Here is an 8,017-nt window from a genome sequence, read left to right as displayed (position 1 = left end):
TGTGTGCTTGCTCAGAAGCTCCCACAGGACTGGGGACCAACAGGTCCTTGCAAAGTGAAGCACTACTCGAACTTCACCCTAGGAGCTTGGCAGAGCATAAAAGAGAGACCCAGCCTGCAGGCAGATCTGCCAGCCTGGAGATAAGGCTGCCTCAAATTTTACTGCAGATCCTCCTGCCTGGAGTCTGCTTCAGACATCTCTCTCTCTCTCTAACCTACCTTCCTGGAGACTAATGTCTTTACTCCCTGCCCTGTGTGCCTCCCACTCCCCTGCTTTTGCATACAAGGAGGCATGACTCCCTTGGCCTCTCCGTGCAGGTTTTGCCGATGAAAACGGCCACCAGAAACCCTTCTTCTCCAGAAGTCTGTGCCTCTACCTGAAGCCTACATGGGAATTCACATGATGTCGGGACACAGTACTCATGATTTGACACCTCCAAGCCAGCCCACAAGCAGAGCTGTACATCACAGGTGCTGGTGGACCTTCAGCATGACCTGTCTTTCCAGCTGGTGCTGTTTCAAGGTTCTGTCTCATCAGTGCCCTTTACTCACATATTCAAACTCCACATCACATGATGTTCCTAGAAAAATGAATCCCACTTAACCTTTAGTCATCCTCTATAACCACTGGTCAATTCCTCCTGCCTGTTCTTCCCAGAAGCTGCCTCTGCTTCTGAGGACCAACCCTAGAAACTCAGAGGTACTAAAACTCCCCCTACCCTCAACAAGAAACTGCCTCTGTTTTTCTAGACTCTTGTCTGAAACACGTGAGAAGATTTCTCCTAAAGATCAGTGATACAGTGATGTACCTTCCTATTTGGCATGTCCTCTGGTCGCCCACCCCTTCAGTAGGGAGCTACAGGGATGGTCTCTGAGCTGTGCACTGGGGGCAAAGGTGGCACCACCATTTTGTCATTCATCAGGTGTACAACCCTGAAGGAGGTTGTACACCTGAGAAAACGCCTCTGGGCCTCCACACAGTAGTGACTGTAGTTCGTTTGCTAACAGGTCCTTAGCTGTCTGTATCTGCTAACAACAAGATTAACTTTCTCCTATTTTTCCCTTCTGAGCTTTGCTCTACAGAGGATGAGGAAAAGAGGGGCAAAAAAAAAAAAAGGCACAAAATACTTACAAGTTTGCTGAAATACATGACACTGCCAGGGGAAAAAACCTGGACACCCTAACTTTTACTTATATGATTGAAGCCCATGCTTCTTTTCATAGCAAAACTACAGAGCAATGACTATCAAAGAGCACAAGCAATGTAAGTTAGTTCTTGCAGAAGGAAATACAGGTGCCAATAGTAAGTCAGTACTGAGGTAACCAAGGTATGTTGGACACCTGATGACATATTAGACTGTCCTATCTGTGCTGAAAAAAACCAGAATCATTGCAGAAGAGCTTCTACAATCCGACCCTTTCTTTTGCATTAATCTCCTCCCACTTGGAAAAATACTGGATAACATTACAGAAATTAGTAGAGTGTCTCAATATTAAAGATACTGTTGGAGAACAAACAAATAAATGCACAGAAGACCCTCCATGATCACAGCTGAAATAAACTGGTTCTGGCAGCAAACTTCTGCTTAAGTGGTCACTGGACAGATTCCATCCTTACGATGACCTACTTTGAGAAGGTTTATTCTTCCAACAATAACAGAAACAGTCACGAACAGAGGGAGTCCTATAAAGCAACTGAAGAGTACATGAGAACAACATGTGGTGTTTTTTTGTTGTTTTAAAACTGTTGGAGTGTGCGTGGTGTAATTTATAGCTATGCATCCAAAATCATTTACTTAGGAGACTTGTCTATATTGAAGTACTTGGTGTACAGGAAGAGGAAAAAAATTACATTTTACAGCATTCCCACCTCTGAGGCTGGGCCTGGTGATTCACGCATCCCTGGAGGTCAGCCAGGGGACTTAAAAACCATGGTCCCAGTGCACACTGTGCATCTTACAGACCCTCAGTGTGGACACATCTCTAGAAAAGGTGCCCCAGGGCTGTGATGCTGGCTGTTAGACATCTAAAAACTTCCCTATGAAAGCAGGACTCCCAAATACCAATTTAAGTTTCTGATGTAGCGCACAGGAGTTAGAAAACTGCTGAGGTCAAACTCATGGTGTTTTCTGGTTTATATTCAAATCACTCCATTTTAACAGGTTTCCTAAAAAAACCCCCATGGTTTTGATTACGCTGCCTGATCATCTGTCTGTGATTCCTTCAGCATCCGTCACCTTTTTTAACCCCATGGCAAATTTTCAGGTTTTTAAATCTCAAAGATTATAATCTCATAGCTGTAGTAAGAATTGTCATCTGGATGAGGAATTAGACTAAAATTAGTGTTCCAACTGATAGAAAAGTAGGCAAAACTCAGATACTAAGATATGAATACTGCTAGCAACTGGCTGGCTGATCAGCACATATGCAAATCTCTTATCCAGAGCAGTTTACCAGAGATTTGCCTCTTTGGGGTATTAAAGAGGACAAAGGGCACCAAACTACAGGAAATTAAGATTCATATCCATATTCTGTGGGTCTAAACCAACTTGTTTCAAATAGCAAAGCAAGATTCTTCTGTGTTCAAGCATGAAGTTAACCCAAGAACAAGGAACAATACCATGTGAGTGCAAATATAAGAAAGAATCGAGGCTCCTAACTCCATCCTGGATTGCCAATTTGCTGCCAGTTTCATACTTAATAGAAATCAATTAAATTATCCATGATCCAGGAGCTTTGCTGATGTCTCCTCTCTCAGTATTCCTAGGATCCTGCCATTGTAGGACCTTCCAGCCTTCCATTTCTGATGAGGAAAACAGAATCATTGCAGAAGAGCTTCTACAATGAAACAGAAACCAGGGATGATCTTTCACTTAAACAAAACTGAAAATAATAGTCTGACTAAAATTAAACCATTGTTATTATGTTTTTTGCCTTCTGAGCAATTTCTAACCATAATTATTCCCTAACCCATTACTGTATCACTTGCCCTTTGTCCTATCATATGACACATATCATATTAATTTGCTTACTCTTTTATTTGGCAGAGAATGCCATTTCTGCCAAAATATGTGAAATTTTTCAAGACATTTCACGTATTCTGGTTATTGTAAAGAAACTGCTAGCTGTAGTAACCAGTTGAGGAAATTTGGATATTCATTCATCTTCTAGTCTTAAGTGTAACAAAATTTCCACCGTAAGTCTTAATATACAGGAGCATCTGAATGTGACTGAATGAATTCAGACAATTTGAGATGTTTTTCCATCACACAGCAGACTGAAGAAGCCCAAAGAGCCACTGGCTCCCTCTGTTCAAACTGGGAAGAGTTGTCTGTGCATCAGTATATGCAGTCTCCTTTATTTTGCAGGGCAATCACATCCTCCCTGAAAGGATCCAAAAGATTCAAGGCAACCCAGGTCCAAGTAGGAATATTCAGACTCACCAGTAAACTGAAGCTTGGGCAGACTGCAGAGCATGGCTCTGATGGGCTTTCCACAGGAAACACCAGTGAACCAGTAACTATTTGTTCTCTAACTTGACATAACTTCTGCCTGTACATATTCCATCATGTTCAGATGGGGACTTCCTAGTTATCATCCAAGGCTTGATAAGATTTTTGAAATAGTCAGGCAAGACTTCTCCCATTCAAATGTAAAACAAGAGAAAGCAAAAAGCAGAAAAACCCCAGATCAAGCCTTTGGCCCAGTTGCATTGCTCCTGGAAAACCTGCACTGCCAGGCGACAGAGCCTACTTCTTGCTTGGTTCAGCTGTAGCCCATTACAGGATGAAAGAAAGGAAGCAGGGTTCAGAAGTCCTTTACAATGATAATGAGAAAAGGATGACATTAAAAGTTTCCTTGGGTCCCCAGCAGAGAGAGGATTGCATCTCTATGTGCCTTCTCCTCTCTGTGGGCACGTAGGTTTCTCTGAAATTTGTGTCCTGGATCACCAAAATGTTACTCCAATCACACACATAAAAGGTGTAACTATGCCTCTTATTCTCTGCTGCCACACGCCTCCTGCCTCCTAACTGTTGTTATCTCTATTGGCCAAATTGGAAGCCACCAGAGATTACCTGCTGGCCCTATGGCTACCACAAGAGCCTGAGCTAATGCAAGAGCAATCTTTGCTTACAATTAATGAATTATATAGAAAATAGGCAAGTACTAAGTAGGGTTGTGCTTCCCAGGGCACCAAAGCTGGCTTGGTAGAAGACTGGCTGAGCCAAGGCCATACTGTAGAATCCCAAGAGCACATGAAAACACTCCAGCCATGCTGGTGCTTGGCTGCCTGGCTGATCATTATATGGTCATGAAATGCTTAGCACAAAGCAGTGATAGCTGATTATGCCTGCTAAATACTGCTGTGGTACTAACACTAAGTGGTTCTATTAGCAAGTCCGTTTTGCCAGTTCTTAATTGCAGTGAAACTTGGGAAGATATAAACATCAAAGGAACCCTTTTAGCTAACCAGATAAGTCTTGTCTTTATTCCTATGACCTTTTAAAATTTCTCACCCTATTCAATTTGAAAACCTGCTGTAGGCTATTAGAATTTAAATTAATACATGTTTATTTGGAGACTGTAAAGGTAAATGAAAGGTTACATATACTGGTACAAAATTGCTTCCTTTCAATGGTTTGCAGGTACATAAGAAATAAAATTAAATACCCTTCTGGTCTCCCAGATTGTTCATTATAATTGCCCAGGCTAGTAGTTTTTTAACTGAATTTAAAAGCTCTGCTTAAAGATTGTGATGTATTTCAAAGATGTATCTGCCTTCTCTCAGCACTCTCTGTAAATTATTACTAGCAAAAAACTTGTGTACATCGCTTTCTCCACACAACTTGCTGCAACAACATTAGAGGACTGACTTCTTAAACAACAAGAGAGTTGGGATTAGGAGAGGAACTTAACCAAAGGTCACTAGTGGGAAACAGACCCTTAGAGACATTCCTATAGCCCTTACAGCATTTAAATGGCCCTAAAGTGAGGCATAGCAAAAGAACCCGTCCAACAAGAATGCAATGAGTAGGGATGGAGTCTCTTTGAAATTGCCTGCTTTGTCTTAGGCTATATTTGCTCTTATTTAAATAGTAAATAGTTCTCATTTGTGTTGTAACCAGAAATAGCTCTTAAGAACCAAAGCCTTTCTTGTGTATCATGGATGCTTGTTCTAAGGAGAAGCCATCTCAAAGCTCTGGATGACTTGGTTGGTCCCCACCCAACAGGAAATAATCTTTCTTCTGTTGTAAATAAGTTGAAACTTTTTTTTTTTGAATTTAAAAATAGTAAGTATTTCAACTATATTGTGTGAGAGAGTTGTGTGTAATCCAAAAACACATGAAAAGTATTCAAATACTATAATAATAATGGCCAGTCTTCGCGAGCGAAGATCCGGGGAGGTCTTTACACCTTCCAGCCTGCGCATTGGATTTTTTAGGTGAGACACAGTGTGCGCGGAACTGAGCCCACCCTTTAATCCTAAGGTTCATCTGCCGGGGCCAAGCGAGCTTGGACGGTGGCAGTGAGGTCCTTAGGACGTAGGTGGGTTGCCTTTAAGGGCTAACGAGCCCCACCTGCCCGGGAGTGGCCCTGACCGGGAATCGAATCCAGGTCTCGGCGGTGATAGCGCGGCGCCTTTACCACTAGACCACCAGGGGCTCCACTCAACTACTATAGGAATGAAAACTATAAAACACACTGTAGATCAATAAAATACAGATTTTGCAAGTCCCTCTGCTTTCAGTACAAAGTTGTGATGAAGAGTAATGTGAGTAAAGACTTCCAGGAGATTATATTTTCTGGAGCTTTTAACTTCCATCTGCATGAACACACCATGCTGAAGCTTGACAACAAATGTCACCTGAAGTCCAAAGCTTGTGACTATGGAGCAGCGTATATATCTTGCCTGGGCTTTTCAGAACACGCAAGTGATGTCCTTGAGCCTTGCTACATTTGACTTCAAAAGTTTCATAATGCAGTTTGTTCCTTACTTTTTTATTTAAATTTGCTGTGGTTCTAAGAGCCTCAAAGACCTGGAAGATGATTCTTAATTAAACACTTTGTGATTTTCATACAGTGTTCTCTTTCCACTGAATTTAGATAGCCAGAAACATTTTAGCTGCTTAAACAAAGGAGCAGTCATCAGTGTCATGTCCATTCCGGGGAGAGACTGTATTAGCTCCTGGGAAGACCTATCCAGAGGGAAGGGGAGCTGGTTTATGATGTTTCGGTGGGTTTCTCCACTGAAACAAAATGTCACCTTCAATCACTTTCTTTCAGAATCTTCCTATTTCATATGAATTAAAGAAATAAATCAAAGAAGTTGCCTTCAAATGTTTTCAGACACTGCAAGCACAGTGGTATTGGAGGTGCTGGGGAGACATATGGGGTCAGAAATATGCAGCCATTCCTCAGCGCAGTGGGCAGAGTGCTAGTGGGGGTTATTGATATCTGCATGTACAGCTGCACGACATTTTACGTATTGTTATACCTGTAGTGCTCATTTTGCTTAAAGTATTACTAACTCTCCCTTCTCTTAATTTTTCTCCCTTACTAGTAGAAAGCAAAGTAAATTATTTACCCAAAGAGCAGAGTGGCAAAGAAGTCTCCTTCTTCGTATTAATGTACTTTTCTCGCAGCTGCAGATGATGTTTGGAACACCTCACTTGTGCTCTCTGTTTGCACAGCTGAGATGGAGAGGATGATGAAGAACCCTGTCTTGCAGACTGTCTGCAAAGCAGCCCCAGACAGTAGTTATGTTTTTAACATTTTTTTCTGAAAATTCTCTCTCCCTTCTCTCCTCAGTTACCTGGTCCTGAGCACTTACTATGAAGCTTTCTACCATGCTCCAGTTAGACAAGGAGATAGGCATCGTAACTCGCTCCTGTGCTGTTAAGGCCCAAGCAAAAAATTAAAGCAAATAAATGGATCTCACTATTCTGATACTTCATCTGTGGTTTTATGAGAAAATTTTGAGATGCCTTATCAGGGAAAGACATCTACCAGAACCCAGAGCTGAATTTCTTCTGAGGAATTGGTGAAAACCATATCCACGCAAAATACTGATCTGAAAAGTGGCTGCTGCTGACAGTGTTCCAGCTCGGTGACATGATGCCTCAGCAATGCTCTCTACTTGTTGAACTATGAAATCAATTAGCTTGGAAAAGACCTTTGAGATCATCAAGCCCAGTGTTTAACCCAGCACTGCCAAGGCCACTTCTCACCCCTCTGTCAAGCAGCAACACCATCACAGCAAAGGGCATCAATTAGCATTTCAACTCCAGCTGAGTTTTGCTACTCAGAAGATTATTTCTGCCTAAAAATGTAAACAACCTTATGTTCAAAGTAAAAGTGTTGGGGCACAGAAGAGGAGGAGAACATTAAGTGTGCATCTAGGTGAAATCTGGTAATTCAGCTGTCAAAATAGGTAAACAGTTTCATCATTTGCTCCCAGTTTTAGACTTTTGAATTGCATCCTAGACGAAAAAACAGCATGGCAAGGTAAAGAAGATCTGACTTCCTGTGATATTCTGAATAAAACAAATATAGCTTTTTGGGCTATATACGACATTTCCTTACTTTCATCAATGTCTCGATTAAACTTCTTGATTTGAATAAAGTTCAAGTACATGGACATTTATGACTAATTAATCTGCCCTCAGCACCCATCTATTGTAGTTTTTATTTGTTATCAGAATATCCATGGAAATTCGACTGTTAAGAAAATTGCTCACTGAAGAATTTTTTACAGCTTGAGTTTCCTCGGCCTCTGTGTCTTAGCAAACACTGACTTTTCTTATGTTTTTATTTTTCATTCTACAACACACCATTCGATAACCAGTTTTGTGTTCAAAAGTTATTTTGCATTGTGTAAGACCAGAAGAACTAGATCCTCTGAAATGTAGGAATTCGCAACTAAAAGATCAAATTATATCTATTTTCATTTCATAATTTTGTTCTTATTTCATAAAAACATATTATTTTGCCTTAATCTGAACACCACTCACCACAAC

This window comes from Myiozetetes cayanensis, unplaced genomic scaffold, assembly GCF_022539395.1.
Source record: "Myiozetetes cayanensis isolate MyiCay16 unplaced genomic scaffold, myiCay2020 scf1, whole genome shotgun sequence".
NCBI lineage: Eukaryota > Metazoa > Chordata > Aves > Passeriformes > Tyrannidae > Myiozetetes > Myiozetetes cayanensis.
Note: the sequence above shows the minus strand (reverse complement) of the source record.